This window comes from Globicephala melas, chromosome 19 (genome assembly GCF_963455315.2).
Source record: "Globicephala melas chromosome 19, mGloMel1.2, whole genome shotgun sequence".
NCBI lineage: Eukaryota > Metazoa > Chordata > Mammalia > Artiodactyla > Delphinidae > Globicephala > Globicephala melas.
This window is the reverse complement of record NC_083332.1, coordinates 11,554,699-11,577,543: the sequence shown is the minus strand read 5'-3', so window position 1 is coordinate 11,577,543 and position 22,845 is coordinate 11,554,699. Positions and strand designations below refer to the sequence as shown.

The 22,845-nt window shown below is 57.1% G+C and overlaps 1 protein-coding gene across 7 annotated transcripts in view; it reads left to right on the top strand.

Annotated features, from left to right (window-relative positions):
• The window catches only part of POU2F2 (POU class 2 homeobox 2), a 75,506-nt gene that overhangs the window by 11,433 nt on the left and 41,228 nt on the right, over positions 1-22,845 (top strand). The window contains exon 2 of one of the 7 annotated variants that reach the window (XM_030874105.2): positions 5,561-5,621. The exons of the other annotated variants lie outside the window; for them this stretch is intronic. The gene's annotated coding sequence lies outside the window, so the exon portion shown is untranslated. The remainder of the gene's footprint in view (positions 1-5,560; positions 5,622-22,845) is intronic. 7 annotated transcript variants of the gene reach the window in all.

The following is a 22,845-nucleotide window of genomic DNA, read 5'->3' as shown; positions in this document are numbered from 1 at the left end:
TGACCCCATGCTCTTCCACTCCGTAGAATCTCACGCCCTCTCACTAGTCCTCTGGCCCACGTGCACACTTGATCTTTCAGGTTTTTCTCCTCTCGGCAGTGGGATGGCACAACCCAGGAGCCGGCTTTGGTCCCAGCTCTGTTACAACCAGCTGTGTGATGCTGGGAAAATCCATTCCTTCCCTCTGGGCCTCGGCTTCCCCTCCAGCTGTCCCTCCTGCCCAGAAGCCCTCAGCCAGTTTCCTGAAGCGGGGACAGGGCACAGAATTCGGCTAGGTCCTACCCTGTCCTCTCTAATAGAGGAGAAACCAGAGGAGCTTCTCCACTCAGCAGATTTCAGATTCATTCACGTTCTTGGGGGCTCTGGGCTCGGCTGGGCTTGGAGGCAGGGGGAACATGAGACGAGCCTGTCTGGGAAAGGGAAAGGGGTCAGAGGAACGCCGCTCATCGTGTGTCTGCCGAGCGCCTTGCCACAGTCCTGCTGATGGAAGACTCATGAGCCCCGCCTTTTGCAATTACAAACAGGTGTTAACTCATGTGACACATGTTCATTGTAGAAAAAGTAGAAAATGCAGATATGCAATGGGATAAAAAATCACACCGTGATCATCTAGTTAAATGAAAAAAAAAAAAATTAACTTCTTGGGCTTCCCTGGTGGCGCAGTGGTTGAGAGTCCGCCTGCCGATGCAGGGGACACGGGTTCATGCCCCGGTCCGGGAAGATCCCACATGCCGCGGAACGGCTGGGCCCGTGAGCAATGGCTGCTGAGCCTGCGCGTCCGGAGCCTGTGCTCCACAACGGGAGAGGCCACAACAGTGAGAGGCCCGCGTACCGCAAAAAAAAAAAAAAAAAAAAAAATTAATTTCTTGATGCCTATCTTTCTAGATAGCTTTTTCTCAAATGGGAGTATGCCTACGAGTTTACCCAAAGAATGTATTAAAAGTCAGATGCCTGGGACCAAACTCTGAATTCTGACTTCTGGGACTTCCCTGGCGGTCCAGTGGTTAGAACTCTGTTTTCACTGCTGGGGCCCAGGGACTGGGCACGGGTTCAATCCCTGGTCGGGGAACTAAGATACCCCAAGCTGCACGGTGCGACCAAAAAAAAAAAAAAAAAAAACTTAAAAAAAAAAAGAGTTCCGATTTCTGCTCTAAACCTTTCTCTTTAGGAAAATAAAAAAAAAGTGTGTGTGTATGTGCGTGCGTTTCATAAAAATGGAACCATAAACTACATACCAGTTTATAACCTGCCTTTTTTTCCTTCCTAACAATGGATTAGGAATGTAGCTTCCTTGTCAATGAATTTATTTCAAGCATATTTTCTACAACTCTGCAGCCCTCCATTATGCGGCTGCCGCACCATCATGAACTGTACCAGTCCCCAGTCACAGGACATCTAGGTTGTTTCCTGGCATTTCCTATTGTAATTATCCCCAGTTTACAGAAAAGGACATTGAGGCACAGAGAAGTCCCTCACATGTGTGAGAAGCTAAGGCACGATCCAAGGAGAGCTGGGAATGGCTTGGGTGCTGGGGACGGTTCCCAGCCTCACTCAGGGTGGGGCTGAGAGGCCCTGACCAGCGGGAGAGGCTTGGGTAGAAGCCCCTCGCAGAAGACACATGACCATAGGGTTTCCCTGGTGGTCCACTCCCAATGCAGGGGACGCGGGTTCGATCCCTGGTCGGGGAACTAAGATCCCACATGCTGTGCGCACGGCCAAAAAAAAAAAAAAAGAAGAAGAAGAAGGCACATGACCTGTCAGAGGGGAGGTGGGTGGGGGCACTTGAGGAGGAAACTGCCCACCCTCTCCCAGGCCCCCAGACCCAGGCACACTGTGGGCCTGAGCACTGCCCATCGGGCTGCCCCCCAGCCCTCTCGCTGCCGTCCTTCCTGAGCCCTCGCCGCCTGCTCCATCCTTGCCAACTTATCAATAGGTTAAGTGGTCAGGTCAGCGATATTGACCATTTGATTAGGACCTTGTCAGATCAATCCCTGGCTCATCTCACGGACCTCCTCCCCTGCCCGCACACGCTCCCTGCCTCCGCGCCAGGGAGCAGGTGGCTGGGGAAGCCTCCACCCTCCCCACGCAGCACCCCAGGACCCTTCGGGGCTCTTCGGAGCCCTCCAGCAATTTCAGAGAAGGTGAGAGCCAGCCTCGGCCTCACCATCTCCCATCCTCGTCCTGCCGGGTCAGGAGCTTCGAGGGCTGTCTCCAGTTTTGCCCCGCCCCTTGCTTGCCCCACCCCTGCCTCAGGGGCCTCTGTGGGCCCCTCCTGGACCTCTGCCTAGGTGCCGGGTTCCTGCACCCCCTCCTTGCATCCACTCTCTTGCTTGCGGTCATTAGACCTTGTTCACTCTGTCCCGTTTCCCTCGGAGTCTGGTCAGACTGAGCTGCCCCCTCTTGGATGTGTGACCTTGGGCAAGTGATTTCACCTCTCTGAGCCTCCATTTCCTCATCTGTACCGTGAGAATGATCCTCACCAAAGGGTTGTAAGGATTCTTCAAGATCATGCCCGCAGAGCAACGAACCACACCTGGCACGCAGCTAGCACCCCGGAAACCCCGGCTGCTGTCACTATGGGCTACTCTGCTGAATTTAGCTGAGCTGATGTGTTTGTGGGAGATGGTTGCTCTGTCCGTCTGCTCCTCAGTGGAAGTGTATGTGGGCAGTGTGTGTGGGGGGGCTGATGGGCGCTGTCATCCTCAGGCCTGTCCCAAGCTCCAGCTCAGGGCCATACCCTGTACTGGGTGTTGTAGGGACCCCCAGTGGAGCCAGGCTCCAGCCTACACTCCAGAAGCAGTTCTAGTGGCTTCAAGGAGAGCTGAGGGGCCAGGACCTTCTTTCCTTCCCCAGGAAACATTGGAATCTTCCCCTTCTGTGTGGCGCAGCTGCGGGGAACAGGGACTCCGGAGTCAGAGAAGTCAGGGTTCCAGTTCTGCTTCCGTGCCAGGTCACCACGGGCCATCTGCTTTCGCCCTCTGTTCCCCAGAGTTCCCATCTGTGAAATGCGGAGAAGGCACCTTCTCAATGGCTCCCATTCCCATCTTCCAGTCTCAAGGTCCTGCTGGGAATACGGCTCCCAGCTCCCACAGGGCTTGCCTGTCCCGTGGGGAGATGTTAGCTACTTGGAAGAGGGATTTGTCAGGGGAATACGGGGGTTCTGGGACCTGGGAGATGGCACAAGGAGGAGAATTGGAGGCCGACGGGCCAGGGGTGGTCCTGCCTGTGGGCATCGCAGATGAGGGTGGCAGAGGGCAGAGACCAGGGCAGGAGGGGGGCGCTGTCTGCAGGGAGGACCCCAGCCTGAAGGCGCTGTCTGACTCCGGGCCCCTAAGAGGCCCGGGGATTCCCCTGCCCGCCCCGCCATCACTTACACCAATATTGACGGTTAATGCCGTGTCGCCACCGTGTTCAACACTCAGCGCGGCTAATTGTTTTGACTGGGAATCGGCAAGGCGATTAAACGCCATCGATTTTGCCCTGCGCGCTGCATCGATTTTTAAATTTCCTATTGATCCGAGCCCTAAATCTCCTTAACCAAGACCTCACCGTGGAGATGACAGCCGCTGATTAGCTCCGGGGGCGGGGGGGCGGGTGGTGGGCTGCCTTCGAGTGGGGAAGAAACCCCAGCTCCTCCCTCCCCACAGGGACCGGGGGTCCGGGTCCCCTTGACCCCTGAAGATGGAGGCCCAGGTAGAGGGGGGGAGGGGGAGGAGTTGGGCGGACCCCTTGTTACTTTTACACCCCTTCTTTACTTTCCCATTTGGGCTTCTCTCTGGTCTCTGCTTGCGCTCCTTCCACTCCTCCTGTCTGTCTGTCTGTGTCTCCCCATCTCTCTTCTCTTTCCTTTCTTCCTATCTATCTCTATCTGTCTATCATCACTCTCCCCACTGTCTCAGTCCATCTCTTTCTCTTTTCTCTTCCTGGACTCCAGTCCCGCCTCCACCAATTCCTTGTGTCCTTGGCTGGTCCCGGGCCTCAGTTTCCCCATCTGTGCCGGCAGATTTGCCGTGAGATAGAAAAGTAGCCTGCCAAACGTTAAGGTCCACGCCGTCCTGCCCACTCCCCTGAGGTCTCCCGTCTGGGGAGTGCACCCACAGGGACACACAGATGTCAGGCAGCCGTGAGCTTCCTGACTTGGTGAGCCCACCCACAGGGCTCTCCCTCTCTGAGCCACTGCTTCTGACGTTGCCCACCGTCCACTCATCAGGACCCGCCTGGTGGGAAGTGTCTCCCTCTCCTCCAGTCCCTGCTCCTTCTCTGAATGCCCACAGCAAGGGTGGTCTTTGTGTGGCTTCAAGCAGCTTTTCCAAGAAGACCACGTTCCCAGAGGGCAGGAAACAGGGTTTCAGTAGGAGGCACGAAGGCCTGAGCTTTCTAACCAGCTCCGCCCCTCACCGAGCTGTACGGGATTCTGGGGAAGTCAGTCTCCTCATAGCCTCGCCTGCTGCATCTGTAAAGTGGGAATGACAGCAGCCGTCACTCTGCCTTCCTGCAGGGCTGCAGAGAGGCTCAGCAAACACTCTTGGGAGAGGGTCTCCCCATTTCCTGTAGACCTCTCCGTCCTCCCCATCTTCTACATAGCATGCAGTGGGACCTTTCTGAAGACAAACTGCATCATCTCCCTCCCCCGCAGCTGCTTGGACCAGGCCCTGCTGGGTGCAGCCCCTGCCATCTCTGCAGCCTCATCTTTCCCATGTCTCTCGCTGAGCCCTGCGTGACCAAAGGCCTGATATTCTCTTTCCTCCCATGCGGCCCCTCCACCTGGCTAAAGTGGATTCGTCCGCCAGGCTTGGCTCGGGGGTTGCATCCTCCCTGGGTCTCCCCTGACCTCCCCTGGGATTCCCACTGCATCCTCTGCTTACCCCAGTGTGTGGACATCAGTTCTTTATTCAGTCGCCCCAGCTTGCCTTCGAGCTCCCGGTAGACAGGGCAGAGACCTTGTCTAATCCATCTCCGTACCTCCCACGCTCGGTCCGGAGCCCAGCTCAGATGAGCCTCAGTATTTGCTGATTAACCAAATGAATAAACGAGTGAACAAATATACCAGTTAGAAACATCATCATGACTTTTGTGTTCGTCTCCCCACAGCACACAGGCACCTAATAATGAAGAACCCTTTCACACTTCTTTCTCATTTGACCCTCCCTGCAGTCCTTTGAGATACATAGTTTGTCAATTCATTAATCCCTCCATCCATCCATCCATTCACTCAGTCATCCATCATGTACTTAATGAGCGCCCCACGTTTGCCAGGCCCTCTGTCAAAGGCTAAAGGTGTAAGACACAGTCCCTGCCCTTTAAGGAGCTTCCAGTCTGCTGGGAAAAACAGACGTTCTACAAGAGAAGGCATCTGTTATCCCCATTCATAAGATGGCGACACTGAGACTTAGAGCCCAGAAATGAAGGTAACCAGTGGCTGTCAGGAGTTCACATTCACCAACCTGTGGATCCTGGTGGTGTGCAGGGTCCCTTGGCCCCAGGAGTGCCTCGTTCTGCCCGAGGTGGAGACGTTTCACGATTTCCTCAGGATGCTCAATCCCTTCTCCTCTCTCTCCAGGTTCTCTACTGGACCGGGTTGGTGGCTTGAATGTATTAGCTTCGCTGCTTCTGCCCAAGAGGTAAGGGCCACGGTCCCAGAGCTCTGCTTATTGCTGTGCTCCGGCTCCAGTCTCCTCTCGGAAGCCCCTGCTTTCCCATCCTCACCTCCGGCCCCACCCCGGGGATGCTGCCCTTCCTCGTTCTGCCTCTGTCCTCCGCGAGGTTACTCTGACTGATCTGTGTTTTCATCCTCTGTGTGTCCTGCGGCTTTCTGGCCAAACCCGTGGTTCTGGTTGTTGGTGACCGTGGGGATTTCTGCCAATGAGTGGTAGGTAGGCTCAGTAGGAGAGAGATGGGGGTAACTTGGTGGCTCAGATCACAGCTTGGGGTCAGGCTCTCCCGTGTCAGGATCTCTTTTCTGTCCCTTCCTAACTGCGAGTGACTTGGGACAGTCAGAGCCTCCATTTCCTCGTCTATAAAAGGGCATAATAACAGAACCCACTTTACTCGCGGTCCCGAGGACGGAAGCCTAGTGAGGCCCTTCAGGTTCCAGCTCGGGAGCCAGACAGCACCAGCTCTGCCCGCTGCCAGCTGTGCGATCCTCAGTTTCCCCATCTGTCAAAGGAGGGTAATAACAGCACCCCTGCACACACACACACACAGGATGTGAGGATGAAAGAAGTTACTCCATGAAAGCATGTAGCCTCGGGAGTCAGGAGCCTGAAATGCAGCTGGAAGCTCCCCTGAGCAAGTGAGGATTTGTCAGGCCCCTCCCTGGAGCCCGCTGAGCCTCTCAGACAGAAGCAGGAGTCCTCTAGCCGCTCAGCTCTGCAGGAAGCGGAGGCTCTGGGCATCTGCTCTGGGGTTGGCTCCACTCAGCCTGGTGAGGCCCTGGCAGTGAGCATCTGGGGAGGGGTAGGGACAGGGCCTCTGGGGTGGGACCCTGCCTCGTGCTGCCCCAACCACAGGCCTCAGGACCCCAGGGAGGCCTCTGCTTGCCCTCATAGCCTCGTGGCTCTGGGGTTGCGGGTGGGCGGGGCGTGTCACAGCCTTACTTTGAGAAGCAGATGAAAGCTGTGGGCTAGGGTTTGCGATCTGGTGTGGTAGGGACCGCGGTGGACTGGAAAATGCATTGGCAGGGGTGGGGGGGCTGCCCTTCAGCCCCACTGACTGTCCCCAAGCAGAGACGTACCTGCCACTTGCCAGATTTTCCGATTTTTCAAGAGAAGCCAGGAGTCCAGACTTTAATGTGAAATCTCTCGGTTTTTCAATATTGGCAACTACCCCCACATTTCATAAAGCCCCTTGTGGTCCAAACCACATGTTTCAGGCAAACTTTGGCCCCTGGATTTCCAGTTTTACAATATTTAGTGTAGACTTTCTCCCAGGAAAACGCATCCCTATGTCTACCCAATTGTGCTCCAACCTCAGGATGTTCGCAGACCCCCCGAAACTCACGCATGGGCCCTATTCTAGCCGGTAAGGAACGTAGGCGTCTGAACTACACGACGTGTGCTTTCTCCAGGGAACCAGAAGTGTAGCTTTCCCAGGAACCATCATATTCGCTGATGCTCTTGACGTTGAAAAGAAGGTCAAGGAGCTTCCAGGCTGCAGAATTCATTTGGGGGCTAGAGGCTGGCCTTTGAGAAATGCCTGAAATTTGGGCTAAAGTGACAGAGGTGTTTAAAAGGAATTATGTGTCAGAGTCGGTGGAGGTTGCAGTCAGGGCTGTGATTTTAGTTCTTTGTGTTCAGATAGGTGTTTGTTAAGTATGCAAGGTTTCACGGACATACGCACGACAGATTGGGTAACACGTGCCAGAGAGCTGTTATATCCTAATAAGGAAACTGAGGTTTGGTAGGGGCCACCTCTGTGCCAGGGCCTGTTCCGGGCACTCCCTCCCACCCTGTGAAGTAGCCGTGAGTCACTGTTGCAAGAGAAGGAAACTGAGCCCCAGAGAAGGAAGGCGCAGCTGGCCTAAGGTTACCTAAGGTTACCATGGTAACCTTAATGCTAGAGTCAGAATTTGGACTCAGGTCTGTCTGAACTTCAAGCTCTCATTCTTCCATTTCACCAAAATCCACTCCAGGTTTGGAATCTCCTCCGCGTGGCCAATCTTTGTGCTTTGGGAATGATTTTGATTTGTGGGGTGGGGTGGAGAAGGGAACACCTGAAGTCTTATTTGGAGCCAACCCTGATACATTTAGCAGCGCTAATATTAATCACAGATCATACTGGGGCTACTCGTTGGTGTTTTGATAGAAACTAGAGACAATTATACAATAGAGATGTTTTGTTGATGGAGTCCGTAAACTAAAACTGGCCTTGAAAGCTGTGGCCAAAACATCTGAGTGCTTCCAGGGAAAGTCCAGCCTCCCAGGGACACATGTTTGAAGGGAGCCACACCCTTTTAGGTATTTAATTTTGTTGCAAAACAATTACAACCAACATTGCCCCCACCCCCCATTGTCTTTGCTTTATAACCATACTGGGAAGGTGAGTGGTTCCCCAAAACGTGTCCAGAGGCCTCCTCAATGCCCTGGAGGGAGCTGGAGCATGGAGCCCGGGGTGAGCGAGCCCCCCTCCAGCCCTGGAGGCGCTGGTCTGCCTCTGGTGCCCACGCGGCTCCCCCTCCTTCACTCCCTCTGGCCCTTCCTCTGGCTTTCTTCCCACCCCTGCCCACCCCTGTAAGGCTCACCCTTCCACCTCTCTCAGATCTCCACCTAGGGCTCCCCAACCCCCCTGGCCTGGACTGGCCCCCCTACCCTGTCCTTCCGTCTTGCCATTGTCGCGGTATCTGATCGTATATTCTCCGGGTAGTGTTTCCGTGCCCTAAGCTTCATGGCTGAGGCAGGGAGAGACGTCTCTATTTGTCTAACACGTCGACACCCAGTCCCTGGCACAGTGTAAATGCTCAACTAAGTATTTGCTGAATGGGGACTTCCCTGGCAGCCCAGTGGTTAGGACTCCGAGCTTCCACTGCAGGGGTCACGGGTTCGATCCCAGTCGGGGAGCTAAGATCCCGCATGCCACATGGCATGGCCAAAAAGAAAAAAGTGTTTGTTGAATGAATAAATAAGTGAACACATAGACACATAAACCCACATCTATCCATTTATTCCTTCAGCCACCATTTCCGGGGGATTCTTTTGTGCTGAGCCTTGTGCCGCTAGATCCCGAGAGAAGGATGTAATTCACCTGCCTGGGGGGCCTCAGGGAGTCTTTGGGAGGAGGGGTGGGAAGGCATCTCCTGAGGGTTAGGAGAAGCCAAGGAGGAAGTTGTGGCTCGGGCTGGGGGGTTCACTCCTGGGGGCCATGGATGCTGGCCTGGTCTGAGTCCCCATGGCCACCTGAGGCAGGAGCAGGGCTGTGTCCCTACCTTGTCTCCCTCCCTTCTGTCCTTTCATCATTCCACAAAAAGACACAGTGGCCTTCGGTGTGGACCGGGCCCTGGGGTCCCAGAGGTGACTCTGGCATGAGTGCCGGGGCCTGCCTGGAGTGCCCGCACACCCCGAGGGGGCCTGGAATACCTCGGAAGCAGGAGCTTGGCGGTGGGTGAGACCCGGCTTCCATTGCCGGGTCTGGGGAGGTGACTTGCACAGCACCCAGGGCTGTGTAAGAAAGAAGACGTTGAGCTGCAAGGTGGGCACGTCCTCTCTGGAGGGTGCAGGCGTGGCCCTGGGATGCTCCGGGAAGTGCAGGCCTGCGTGGCAGCACAGATGTTCTGCAGACAAGAACCAAGAAGCCAGTAGGTCCCCCTAGGGTCCTGGGGTTTTCTCTGATCCCCCAGGCCCATTTAGCCACCTCTCTGTTGTGCCCGGGGTGAGGGCTTTGGCTCCAGGAATAGGATGTGTGCGGTTACAGATGTGGCCTTGGGGTGTGGGGCAGCTGCAGCCTCGGTGCGGCGTGCGGGCGGCCCCTTGAGGCTGCTGCTGGGCAGGCCCCAGGGCTTGGTCCATGGGCCACGGCTGTGTGAGGCTGAGGGCCGGGCTGTGCTGCTGTAGCAGGTTGGCCGGGCGCAGGCAGGTGGTGGCGCTCCTCGCTGGGTGTGGAGTTGGGATGGGAGGGGCTGTTTGTCGTTGTGGGGTGCCGGGAAGCCGCTGGAGATCCCTTTGGTTGCCTTTGCTGTCCCTGGCTGGGTGGAGACAGCTGCCACCCACCCAGGACTGGGAGTGGCTGTCAGCCATGGGGTGGGGCATTACAGATGCAGAGGGGGTGACAGTGGCTGGCAACTCTTACAGCTTCTGGGACCGATGAGTCCCTGGCATCCCAGACAGTCCTAGAGCAAACGAAGGCCAGAGTGCCTACCATCCCAGCTAGCATGGAGCCCCAGGGGCTGAGGGCAGGCACTTGACCCTGATTTCACACAGAGGACACTGGTGAGGGCTTGGTGGCAGCGGACAGGTCACAGAGTCTGACCCTAGATGTTCAGCAGTGAGCGCGCGACCCCCACCCCTGGCATTGTCCAGCTCACGTTGCCCGCGGTCTCTGCAGGTCTCTGGTTTCTCTCTTCTCGTCTTCCTCTCCCTGGGGCTCCACCTCCATCGCCCTCTTCTTTTTTCCTTGTCTTGGTCTTCGTCCATGTCTGGCCTCTTCCTCCCATCCTGATTGCCGCCTCTTCCTCTGAGCCTGGATCTGTTTGCAGTCTTGCGTGCAGGGTGTATATGGGTCCGTGTCTAGCTTTCTGTCTCCAGAGAGAGCCATGGGGAGATGTGGACCTGCCGCGGGTGGGGAGAGGGGGCGAGGAAGAGAGAAGGAAAAAAGGCACTTGAAGGAAAAGCAAGAAAGGAGGTGCCCCACCCCCCGACTCCAGGACAGCTTCTGAGGCCCCTGCACAGCCATCGGCCGTCCTCCTCTTGGGGCGCGAGGGGACAGGAGGGCCAGAGGGGTCATCTGAGAAAGGGGGGATCCAGGAATACGCCAGAGAGGAGTAGAGTGGGAGAGAGAGACTCGGGGAGACCCAGAGTGCGTCCCACGACAGAGAAATGCCTGGAGAGAGGATGCAACGGAGAAAAGCAGGTAAAGAGCCACGGAGACAGCACGAAAGTCAGCCGGGGAGCAGAGTCAGGCTCCGGGAAAGGGAAGCCGAGAGCAGAGCGTGCGAGCGTGCGCGCGTAAGAGCCAGCGTGCTGTTGAGACCACCGGGCTTGGGGGATGGGGCTATAAGAGAGACGGGGCTGAGGGCAGCCGGGAAGGTGCGCAGGGCTGTGGGCCAGGAGGGGCTGGCTTCGTGCCTGCTCTCTGGGGGCCCCACCCCCTGGCCAGCCTGCTGTGCCTGGCGGAGTGTAAGGAACGGCCAAGGCCCTTGGTATGCGTGTCCCTGTGTGTGGCAGGGGGAGACGGTGACAGGGAGTCTCCCTCCTGCCCTGGTGATCCTGAGCCCAGTCTGCGCTGTCCCCTCCCTGCTGCTGCCCTGACCCTCCCTGTCCATCCTTCCTGTCCCCTCCTGCGCGGTTCCATCCCTGGGTTTTCGGTTCTGTTTTGCTGTGGCTCACAGGAGCCCAGAGGGCCGTGGGGAGCGCTTGGGCAGCCCTGACTAGTGGCCTGGGGGAGGGGGGAAGCCGTGTGCGTGTGTGTGTGTGTGTGTGTGTGTGTGTGTGTGAGAGAGAGAGAGAGAGAGAGAGAGAGAGAGAAAGCGCTCGAGGTCACTCTGGACTTGGTCTCCCTTCAGCCCCGCTCCAGCTTTGCTGTCTGTCTCTCCTGCATTATCAACTTCCCTCTAGCTGCCTGTCTCTCTGGGTCCCTCTCACCAGCTGTCTCTCACTTTCTCTGTCTCCTCTGCCTGTCCCTCTGTCTTTTATCTCTCTATCTCTCAACCTCATCTCGTTCTCTCACTGTCTTTCTGTTCCTCTGTGTATCGCTCCCATTCTCTCTCTCTCTCTCCCCCCCTCTGTTTTCTAGCTCTCCCTGTCTCTGGCCCCGTCCTCTCTTTATCTGCACCTCTTCTCCATGCAGCTCCATCCCTGGCTTTTTGGTTCTGCTGTGTTCTGGTGCTCTCTGTTTCTCTCTCTCCGGTCTCTGTTTCTGTGTGTCTCTCCATCGGGTCCTCCCGTTTGCCCTTTCTCTGCTCTTTTTCTCTGCCTTTGCCTCCTGTGTCTGTCTATGTCTCTTCTGGTCTCTTTCATCTTCTGTCTCTCCCCGTCTGTTCTCTCACACTCTCTGTGTGTCTCTCTTGTCCCTTGTCTCTGCGGGTCTCTGGCTGTCCATCCCTGCCTCTGTGTGTGTGTGTGTGTGTGTGTGTGTCGCTCCCCCCTCCCTTCCCCCCTTTTTTTCTGTTTCTAACACCCACACTCACATCCTACCTCAGGAGTAATTGCTTTTGTCTGGGTTGGACTGGACTTGTGGTGGGGGGAGGGTGGGGGGAGCCGGTGGTGCTGGGGGGGTTGGGAGGGACGGAGGTCGCTTGGTGGAGTTGAGGTGGCCTCCTCCAGCGCAGGGGGTGCTGAGGAGCAGAGGTCCGGCCACCCAAGGTGGTTGGGGAAGGGGGCCCTGGGCCCAGCCTGGCAGGGGTCTGGGGCCTCTGGCAGGGAAGGAAGGAAGGCAGACAGGCCCTCACGTTCGGATTTGGAGGCGATGTAGTGATAAAACGGGCTAGCCAGCATCGCAGTGGCAGTCTCGGCCTTGAACCCTCCCCCATTCAGATACCCCCCCAAACCCGAAACCCCATCATATGCACCAAGTCACCACGACACACACGGGGACACGGCCAGAGCCTCCGACCCACTCACGGAAACACACTCGGGTATCGGCACACAGGGACGCCGGAAGTCACACAGATGCATGGGGTGCACACGGGATCTCTGACACTCTCGGAAAGAAAGAGCCTCCAATATGCCAGAGACAAGCACACCTACAGCCACCCACCGACACAGGCACAGAATCCATACACACGGACACCTGGGGACTCGTGTCATGGTTCCCAGACACTCACAGAGCCATCCCTGCTCGGATACACGCGGATGGGGGCTCGCACACACACAGCAGAGTTCCTGGAACACAGGAACACGTAGCCGCCACACTGCCTGGGCACCGGGGTCACTGAGATGCTCCCGGGGACACACCCCACTCCCTCGAGGGACAGGCAGATCTGCCTACACATATTTAGACATCATTTGGGGACATCCAGGTTCAGGAGACACTCATGGAAGGACACACACACACACACAGAGCCCCCGAGTCCCCTGGGACACACCCACAGACTCCTGGTCACACAGAGGTGACTCAGTAGCTGAGACACTCGGGGACATACAGTCCCGGAGTCCCACGCAGAGCTGAAGGACTCAAAGTCATGGCCACCCAGGCACACCGGGGACACACCCTACACATATGGCAACTCAGACACCACAGCCCTCCCCTGGAATCTCCTGTCCGATGCCTCACAAGCCCTCCCCGCCTCCCCCCTCGACAGTGCAGTCCAGGCCCTGGGGCGAGGCCAACTTGGAGCTGCCCACAGAGACCCAAGGAGGGGGAGCCAGGATTCTGGGGGTGGGCAACAGGCTGCCTGGGGGTTGCCCCACTGTTCCTGGCATCCACTCACCCAAGCTTAGTCCAGCCCCCCCAGGCCTTCCCCCGCCCCCACGGGCTCAGGACAATGTCTCCCCAGCCCCCAGGTACCCCCTGCCCACCTCCCAGAGGTCCATCCGTCTCATACCTTCAAAGGGCCCCATCTCCCTGCGCTGCTTCCAACTGAGGGGATGCCTGCTTTCTCCCAGGGCGTGTGTCCCTCAGTTTCTCCCAGCCCCTTTACCTGCCAGCGTGACCCCCATCCCCATCTGCTTCCCTCCCCACTCTCATACTCACCCCCTCTCCTGGCTGTTCAACCTCTCAGCCTCCCTAAGCTCTCCTGCTGTAGGGGGGTGGTGCTGGGGGGCCCTGGCCCCTCAGAGGCATGGGTAAGGGGTACACGGGGGTGGGGGGGTGGGGCCTGGGTGCGGCTCCGGGAAAGGGAAGCAAGGCAAGCGGGGGAGAGAGAGAGAGAGAGAGAGAGAGGCAGAGGCAGGCAGCCAGCCAGCCGGCTTTATATCCCTGCCGTATTGATCTACCATGTCACAGACCCGGTCGATAGCCAGCCCAGAAAGAGAGGGAGAGAAGGGAGGGGAGGTTTGGGGGAGGGCAGTGGGACCCCCTATAGTCCTTGGCCCATCTGGGGCCCTCTTGGCAGGCCACGGGGACCTGTTCCAGCCGCCCCCCCCCCCCCCGCAAAAGAGGCCCGTTGTATCTTCCTCCTCTTCCTCTTGGCTGTGGCCCTCTCCCCGAGAGCCACCTTGGCAGAAGAATCTAAGTGCAGAAGCTGTGCACGTTTCTTTCTCTCTCTAGAGGCTCTTCATCTGTCCCGTGGGCATGGGGAGTGGGGGGCTCACAGCTATCCACTGCCTCAGCTCCCCTTGGCCCTCAGTCGGGGTGGGCAGGTGGGAGGCCCAGAGGCAGTGTCCGGTTAGGTCAAGGACGGACGGAAGCACATCTTCCTTCTTTGCTGTGTGACCTTGGGCGTGCCAGAGAACCTCTCTGAACGCCCTCTTCCAAAGCCATCGCTAGCGCTGGAGGACTCTGTCCACGTTGGTTTTCTGCCCTTTTTGACTTGAAGTTTCACCTCGAAACTGCACCAGGCCAGTGCTAGAGACAGACCACATTTAGAATTTCTTTCTCCTGGTCCGCCCACCCCAGCGGCCTCTCCCTCTCCTCAGCCTCCTCTGCCGTCTCTGAAGAACATTCCACCCCTGCCTACCCCCCACCCCACCCCACCATCTAGGGCTCCTCTGACTGGGCAGGAAGGGAGGGGTGTCTCCCTAGGCAGGAAGGGGAAACGAAGGTGAGGTTCCTCCGGGACAGTGCTGAGAACCCTGGGGCTGTGCCTCTATCCTGGATCCAACCCTGCCTCTGTCTCCTCTCTGGGCCTCAGTTTCCCTCCCACCCCCAAGCTCCAACCCTCCCCAAGCTTCGGTATGGCTCTCGGATCCACAGGGATTGGTACGGAGGGGAGGCAGGGCCAGCCGGAGGGTGAGACCAAGGCCAGAGGGGTGTCTGCTGCCCCTCCCTCAGCCAGGACTGCCTGGGTCCCAGGTGCGTCCCCGCAGCATCCAACTCCCCAGGGCTCCGGCTCTTTGTCTGTCCAGGTCCTCCTCCCCTGCCAGCCCAGCCTCCGAGAGAGGTTGAGGAATCACCTTAGCCTTGACCCGAGGGGGAGGGCAGAGGAGGGGCAGGCAGGCCCCAGCCCCGCCTCCTGCCCACGGCCATCCCCACAACCTCTTTCCTCCCTGCTTCCCCCAGTACCAGGTCACCCCCCACCCCCCGAGTGTCAGGCCGCTGCTCCCTTTGTTAGGAAGGGGGAGGGGAAAGAGCTGAGCTGAGGGGACGTGGCCTGACCCTCGACCTCTCCCCTTCCCTCCTCCCATCTGGGTCCCCAGGGGCTCAGAGCCCCCTTGACGGACAGTTCTGACCATCAGTCAAATGGCTCTGGGAGTGTGCGGGGGCCAGGTAGGGGGGAGGGGAGGAAGGCCTAGCCAGGGCCCTGAGCCCACCAGAGGGGGTGTCATTTCATGGGTGGGTGAAGGCCCTTAGGATGAGGGGCAGGGGAAGATAGGCACCCGTATCCTGGGGGGAGCCTGATTGGACGGGGGCGGGGGGTGGGTGTGTGGAAGCAAAGTGGGGCTCAGCCCCGGAGCCGGCAGCTCTGGACGCCCTATGGGTTGGGGCCCGGCCTCGGTAGAGGCCTCCACCCTACCCCCACCCGGCCTGCGGCGTTGGGAGTGCAGCGAGTTTTTTAAAAAATTAAAAGAAAAAAAAAATAACAGGAGCAGGAGAAGCTGGGGGAAAAAATATATAAGAAAAAATATAATAAGAACTAAGCGGTGGCTGCAGGAGAGAGAAAGGGCAGGAGGCAAGGAGGGGGGCGCAGGGGGGAGGGCGGCTCGGGCCCTGGTCGCTGCGGAGGCCCGGCCGCCGGTCTCTGCGCTGAGCCCTCCGCGTCCCCCCTGCCGGCCCCCTCCAGCCCCGATCGATCCAGTTTCTTGGCAATAAAGCATTTTTATTGTCAGCTGCCCTGAATGCCAAATGTGAGCCTGGTCCTGCGCCCCCCCTCAACCCGCGTCTTCACCACCCCTCCCCCAGCCCTCCTCCACCCCGTCTCCTGCCGGCCCCCCCCACCACACCGCAGAATCAGCCTCGTCCATCACCACGACCCCCTCCTCTCCCGCCTGGTCCACGTCAGCCGCAGTCCTGTACATCCTCGATAATCCACCAGCCCCCTCCCTAGCTAGGCCGCTGGGCACCCTTCCCTAACCCCAAACCCGCAGGCGAGCAGAGAGGTGGTCTCTGGATGCGTGGTGTGGGGGGCGCAGGGGTGGACAGGAGGGTGTCAGGGTGGGCAGGCAGGGAGGTGACGGCCACAGGTTGAGGGAGGCGTGGGCGGAAGTCAGGGGAGCAGAAGGCAGGGGACAAGAACGGGTGGGGGACCCCCGGGGCACCCCGTCGAGGTCCTCCAGGGTCTGCCCTACCCCTTGTACACGGAACTTGGGCCCCTGCCTCGGTGAGGCAGCTGGGGGCAGGGGAAAGAGATAGGCTGGGGCTGGACACCGCTCCCACGTACCCGCCTCAGCCCCTTCAGGTCTGGGGACCGCGCCACACACCCCGCAGGAGTGCGGGTGTGAGGGCCAGATGAGAGGGTGTCGGGGAAACAATTTACAGAAGGTCCTGGTGGCCCTACCCCGCCAGTTCTTCCTCCTCCCACTTTCTGTTCTCTCTTTTTCTCTTTGTCTCTCTTTCCACTTTACCCGTCTCTGTTTCTCTTTCTTTGCGTCTTTCTGTCTCTGTCTCTCCCTGTGTGACTCTCCTGTATTGCTGCCTCTCCCTCCAGGGATTTAAGCATCTCCACATCCCTCTCTGTTCTACCTGCACAGTCCTGGTCATTCCTCCCCTTCACCCCTCTTTCTCTGCCTGGCTGCATGCTTTTCCCTCGAACTTTCTTGTCCTGCCTGTCCCCCCACGTGCCCCTCTCACTGCAGTCTCTCTTGGGCTACCTCCCCTCCCAGAGCTGGGGAAATAAACAGAGGCCCAGGTCCTGGGAGAGGCAGCAGAAGGCACAGAGAACAGAGCTCAGCGACTCTTCTCTCTTTCTCTTGGGGGTGCCAATGTCGGGAGGAGGGCGGCCGGGTCTACACCTGCAGAGATGCAGCTGGAGAACTGGGGCTGGGTCCTGTCTGTCTGCCACAGACTTGCTGTGTGGCTCTGCTCCAGTCACGTGCCTGCTCTGAACGTTGGTTTGCCCCTGAAAAGTGCGCTGCTCAGAGGGCATTTCTGGCCCCTCCTGCGGAAAACCTGTGCCTTGAAGGCCCAGAGTTCTCTGGGGAGGGAGTGGGGGACAGGATCCTTCTGCCAGGGAGCATGGTCACCCCTCCACCCGGGTGCCCCTACCAAGGCATCTCAAGGCTGCAAGCCTGCCCTCTCCCCTTCTCCTGGCAGCTGGGGAAGGTGAAGCCGGAGAGAGCCTAGGGTGCCAAGCTTTTCCCTCTCTGTTTGGGTAGGGGAGTGGCCCCACCAGAGTGGTGCTTTAGGGAGCGGCTCAGGGCATGGACTCAAGACCCCAGGGCCACCTCCACTGTCAGCTCTGGAAGGCAGGGGCGGCTTCACTTGTCCCCAGCTCAGTGTCTGCCACATGGATGGTGTTCAGGAGATATGTGTGGAACCAGTGAGGAAGTGAGGAAGGACCCGGGCAACATACAGGTTGGAGAGGAGACAGAGAGAGAGAGAGGGAGATGGCCGGGAGATGGGGCAGAGTTGGGGACAGGGGTGCAGAGATGGGGCAGAGCGGGTGGCGGCGGAAAGAGCAGAGGGATTCAGACACCTGTGGGTTGAATCCATGGGAAGCTGGGGAACACTGCAGAGGAGGAGGATTCTGAGATGACCCCAGGTCTCCTTGCCAAGCGGCCACCCTTCCCCGAGGACTCAGCGACCCACCCGTCAACGAATCCCTGCATTCGCGCTGCACCCCCATCCCCCCACCCCTCGGGTCTCACAGCGACCCCTTTGCCAAGGGGGGTAAAGAGCTCGGTGTTGGATCCCTCTGGCACATGGGAAGGGGCAGTTTGTTTAAAAGGTGATGTACGTACACATGTACCTACTCACATGTCACGTGCTTGCTTATGCCTAAAACAGTTCTCACTTCTCACCTTTATGAGTTATTTGGTATTATCTTCAGATTATAGTTTTCCAACTAACAGAAGAGAGAAGGGTCCCTGTGGGCTGTGTAGGGAAGACCGGGCCCCGCTGAGCTGGAGCCGGCCTGGGCCCTGGGACGGCGACGAGGTTAGCCGGTGACTGAGGTGTGAGGGATTCTGGCCAAGGCCTAGGAAACCTGGAAGGAAGGAAGGGTTCTGGTAGAGTAGAGAGGGGAAGGAGATCAGGAGACCTCCACAGCTTCCCTCTTCCCTCCTCAACAGCCAGGTGCAGACTTGGGAGGCCCTTTCTGTCTGGTTCCAGACGCCCCTCATTTGAGAGGTCCTTTCTGGTGACCCTCTCTCCACCGGCTTCTCATCGTCTCCCTGATGTGCCCCGAACCTTTGCTCACGCTGTTCCCGCACATGGAAGATTAACAAGGTCGCAGCTGCTCACGGACCGCTCACTGCATGCTAAGCGCTCGACCTTTGGGCTCTTGCCGAATCCCCCGGCCACCCTAAGGGGTAGGCGTGATCATTATTTCCATTTCGCAGACGGGGACACTGAGGCTTGGGGAAGGGAAGTGGCTCACCCAAGATCACCAGCCAGTGACTGGCAGAGCCAGGACTGCCATTCAGGCCCTCTGCGTTGGTCCAACCCACAAATCGTTGTCAAGAACCAAGAGAACTTCCCTGGTGGTCCAGTGGTTAGGACTCCGCGCTTCCGCCGTGGGGGCACGGGTTCGATCCCTGGTTGGGGAACTAAGATCTCGCATGCCACTAGGCATGGAAAAAAACAAAACAAAACACTGCAAGGGGTCAAGTTTTGTTGGAGGTGCATGGGAAACGTGACTGCCTCGCTGTGAGGGGTTCAAATCCCAGCTCTGCCATGGACTTGCTGTGACACTGTGGGAAGGTGGTTCTCCTCTCTGAACTTTGATTTCCTCCTCTGGGTCAGTGCCACCATCTCATAGGAGACAGTGAACAAGGAGACGTAAAATGTCTGGCAGATAAAGTTACTTGAAAAATGGCCATGCCCTCCTCTCTTGTTCTTCTCTAATTCTGGCCCATCCTTGAGGTTCCAGCTCTTGCGAGCTTTTATATTTGAAGAGCATTTTCCCCAAAGCACCGTCAATATTCATCGTCTCTTGGGATCCTCACCACCTCACTACCTGTAAAGAAGGCATTATTATCTTTTTTTCTTTAATATTTATTTATTTACTTATTTGGTTGCACTGGGTGTTAGTTGCAGCAGGCGGGCTCCTTAGTTGTGGCACATGGGCTCCTTAGTTGTGGCATGCGAACTCTTAGTTGTGGCATGCATGTGGGATCTAGGTCCCTGACCAGGGATCGAACCCAGGCCCCCCGCACTGGGAGCACGGAGTCTTATCCACTGCGCCACCAGGGAAGTCCTGAGGCATTATTATCTTGATTTGACAGAAGTGGAAACTGAGGCTCAGAAGACTCAAGTCCTCTGCCTCGGGTCCTTGTCCCCATAAACAATTCATTTGTCTGAGCACTTGCTGTGTGCCGGCCCCTGTATTGGGCACTGGAGATAAAGAAGTGAACAAAACTGGCGCAGCTGACGTCCACGGAGCCGACAAACTAAGAGGAGATGCAGATCTTTAAGTGTAAATATCGATTAAATGCAAAATGAGAAATTGCGATCAAGTCCCCTAAAGGAGAGACAAGAATAGGGAGCCAACACAGAGATGGAAAGACATTTAAGCTGAGCCTTGAAAGATGAGTAGTATTTAACCAGGCAGGGAGCATTCGAGGCAGAGGGACCGGCACATGCAAAGGGCCTAGGGTAGGAAAGAACTTGGTCTGAGGAGGTGGCGAGGCTCAGAGCAGGGTAGGTGAAGGGGAGAGTGGGGTTGGGGGGAGAGAGGAGACCTGTCAGCAGAGGCCAGATCACACAGGACTCTGTAGGCTGGATTAAGGGGTTTGTTTTTGTTTTTTTGGCCGCTGTGCAGCTTGCGGGATCCTAGTTCCCTGACCAGGGATTGAACCCGAGCCCTCGGCAGTAAAAGCGCGGAGTCCTAACCACTGGACCGCCAGGGAGTTCCCGGACTAAGGGGTTTGGGTTTTATTCCCCAAAGCAGGGAGGCCCCTGAAAAGTCTGAAGCAAGGGAGCGACACGGCCTGATTGTTTCAGAAAGACCCTCTCCGGGTGTGGGGAGCAGACGAGACTATCAGGGTCAGGTGTGGAAGCACAGAGACCTGCAGAGAGGAGGCTGCTGATGTCACTGGGGCCGGAGATGGTGGTGGCCTGGGGAGTGGAGGAATCAGGGAGAACCTTCGGAATTGTGCCGACATCAAGGCCCAGAGAAGTGAGGTTGCCAATCCAAGGTCATGCAGCTGGTCAGGCAGAGCGAGGGTCTGACCCTGCACACACCTGGGATTTCCCCTCACCGGACAGGTGCTGCTTTGCCTCTGGGGAAATCTCTGGGAGGCAGAGCCCTGGGTTCTATCTATTTGGTGTTCTCCACACAAACCTCAAAGTGCCTGGTGTTTTTGGCACTGAGAAGAAGTCCATTGTCAGAAAGAGGTCATGCGTGAAGGTAAGGGAGAGGCCTTTCCTGGAGAGGCTCCACGAAGGAGGTGAGCAGGGAATGAGCGGGTCTGAAGGTATGTGAGCTTGGAGAAGTGACCAGGGCCCCGGGGACACCGTTCAGCGTGCAGCCCAGACTTGCTGTGACTCAGGGTGGGCCAGCAATGTGAAAGCTTTTAGGGAACGGCTCACGTTGGCAGGAGGCCGTCATGGGTCAGGGATGGGAGCACATGGATGTCTCAGGCGGCAAGCCCAGGTCCAAGTCCCGTGTTTCCTGCTGAGCCAAAGGGAAGAGGCCCACAGGGGTCTGGGGTTGAAGTGGAGTCCACTTGCCTGGATGCTAATCCTGGTTCCATCTGTGGGGTCCCAGGCAAATGATTCAACCTTGCAGAGCATCAGTTCTTTCATCTGTAAAATGGGCATGGTGACAATCGTTCTCTTGTCGAGTGTGGAAGACATTCAATGAAAAGATGCATGCAAAGTGTTTCTAACCGTAGTTCAGGGTTTCTCTTTTAACTGTCTAAAGCAGAACTAGATTCCCTGTCCCTGAGCTCTTCCAGGAGCTTGTCGCCATCTCAGTAAATGTTTATCACACCAAAAACCTACCCTTCTCCCGAGAGCCCTCACTTTCTTTCAAGTGTCCAGAGCTCAGAGTTTGCTTCCATGATGGCAAGGACTATGTCTCATATGGTCTGAGTCAACCTGATTCCGTCAAGTTAAACTCCTCTGAATAAATGTTTGGGGGAACAGGGCCCTCTGGGGATGTTGCCCAGAGACCGCGCAATTCCGGAAGAGGCACAGAGAGGTTGAGTGGCTTGCTTGAGGTCACACAGCAAGGGCTCGGCAGGCTCCACAGAGGCTGAGAGGGGCCAGGCCACTTCTCATGTGTGAGCCTCCCAGTATGCTCAGAATGAAAGAAGGCCAAAATGGAGTTACAGGCTGTGCTCTAAGCAACGACAACAAAATGCCGCACTGACTGATATTTACAAGGTCATTGCAGGATTCATTAAAACAAAATTCAGAGCGTCCTACAGGTGATGTGGTCTGGCAGTGGCACCCAACTGTGAAATCAAAAATGCACATCTCATTTAACGAGGCCCTTCATGAATAGAATACCTGGGCCACATGACACCCCTGCCCACCCACTCCCATGCCTCCCTGAGCCCTGCAGCTGGGACCTAACCACCTGTTATGTGACTTCAAAGGTGACACCTTGTCCATCATCCTCAGTTGCTTTTGCAGAGATGCAGGCGGCCCAGGACCGCTCCTATTTTCGAGGGGATGCCTACGATCAGTGTAACACGGGCAGTGTGCCTGGTGGTAAGGAGAGCTGGGCTCTGCAATTGGCCTGCTGGCTCTGACCCACCTCAGGGTGCTCCTCTGAAAAGCTAGGAGATAATAACAGCACCTGCTTAATTGGATCGTTGGGAAGATGCCAAGACATGATGCACGGAGCACGTGGCTACACAGAGCAGGTGCCGGCTAGCTGCTCTTATAACTTATGATAATCGTGGGACCATCAAGGAGCCGGGGAGCGGGGAAGGAGGAGTGCATAGAGGTTTGAGAATCCTCGAGGGCGTGGCCAAGGCTGATGTGCCCGGCGTCCCCACGTCTTGGCACAGGGTCCGGCACAGCGGGCCATCTGTGCAGGTGTAGGATTGAATCATCTTGAAGAGGCTCTGGCCAGGCTGAGCAGGGGGTGGGAACACCGGGGAGGACAGGGGAGCTCAGCGGAGGGCCTGGCCTTTGATTTCTTCTCCACCTGCTTGTGAGGCCAGGTGGGCGCTCCCGTGATCTTTCTTTTGCATGGTGCCCCTTAACTTCTCCTTTAGCAAACAGATCCTCCTGGGTGTCGAGTACAGGGGACACAGCGGTGCACACGTCAGGCACGAATCAGTGTGACTATTGTCACAGTTCTAATCTGAATGTCGAGTGGTGGCTTCACATGAACACATTATTAAAAATAAATAAAATAAATAAGCAAATAAATAATGGAAGAGGGCTCTTCCCAGGCCAGTGATGGGAGTATGACGGGAACCGGGGATTATGATTAATGCAATTTTGTGCACCTGCGGCCCTTTTAAAAAGGAGGATAAAACCGAACAGGACAGACACGCTCTCTGTCCTCCCAGCGTGAACATTCAAGTGGGGGAAGATGGATGATAAACAAGCACATTAACACATGGAAACGCGAATGTTAGTGACAGGTGCTGGAAGAAAATTCTACCTGGTGAAGGATGAAGAGCGATGAGGAGGGGAAAGACCGTGTGAGGTGGGATGATCAAAAGACTCCTGTGTGGAGAGGATGTGTCAGCGGGCGTCTGGAATAAGTGAGGGCACGCACCACGGGCATATCTGGGGAAAGATGGTACCAGGCCAGCGGCAAGAGCAAATGTCCTGAGTCACATCAGAGCTTGGGCTGCAGGAACAGAAAGCCAGTCTGGAGGAAGTGAGGGAGCGGTGAGGAGTGCTGGGAGGTGACATATTAGCGGCGGGCAGTGGCCGATTAGGATGAGGCGCCTTGAAGCTGTCTTACTTGGCTGGTCTCCCTGAGGCTTCCCAGGCTTTGGCCGTTAGTACCCTGGACAGCGGCCTCGGCCC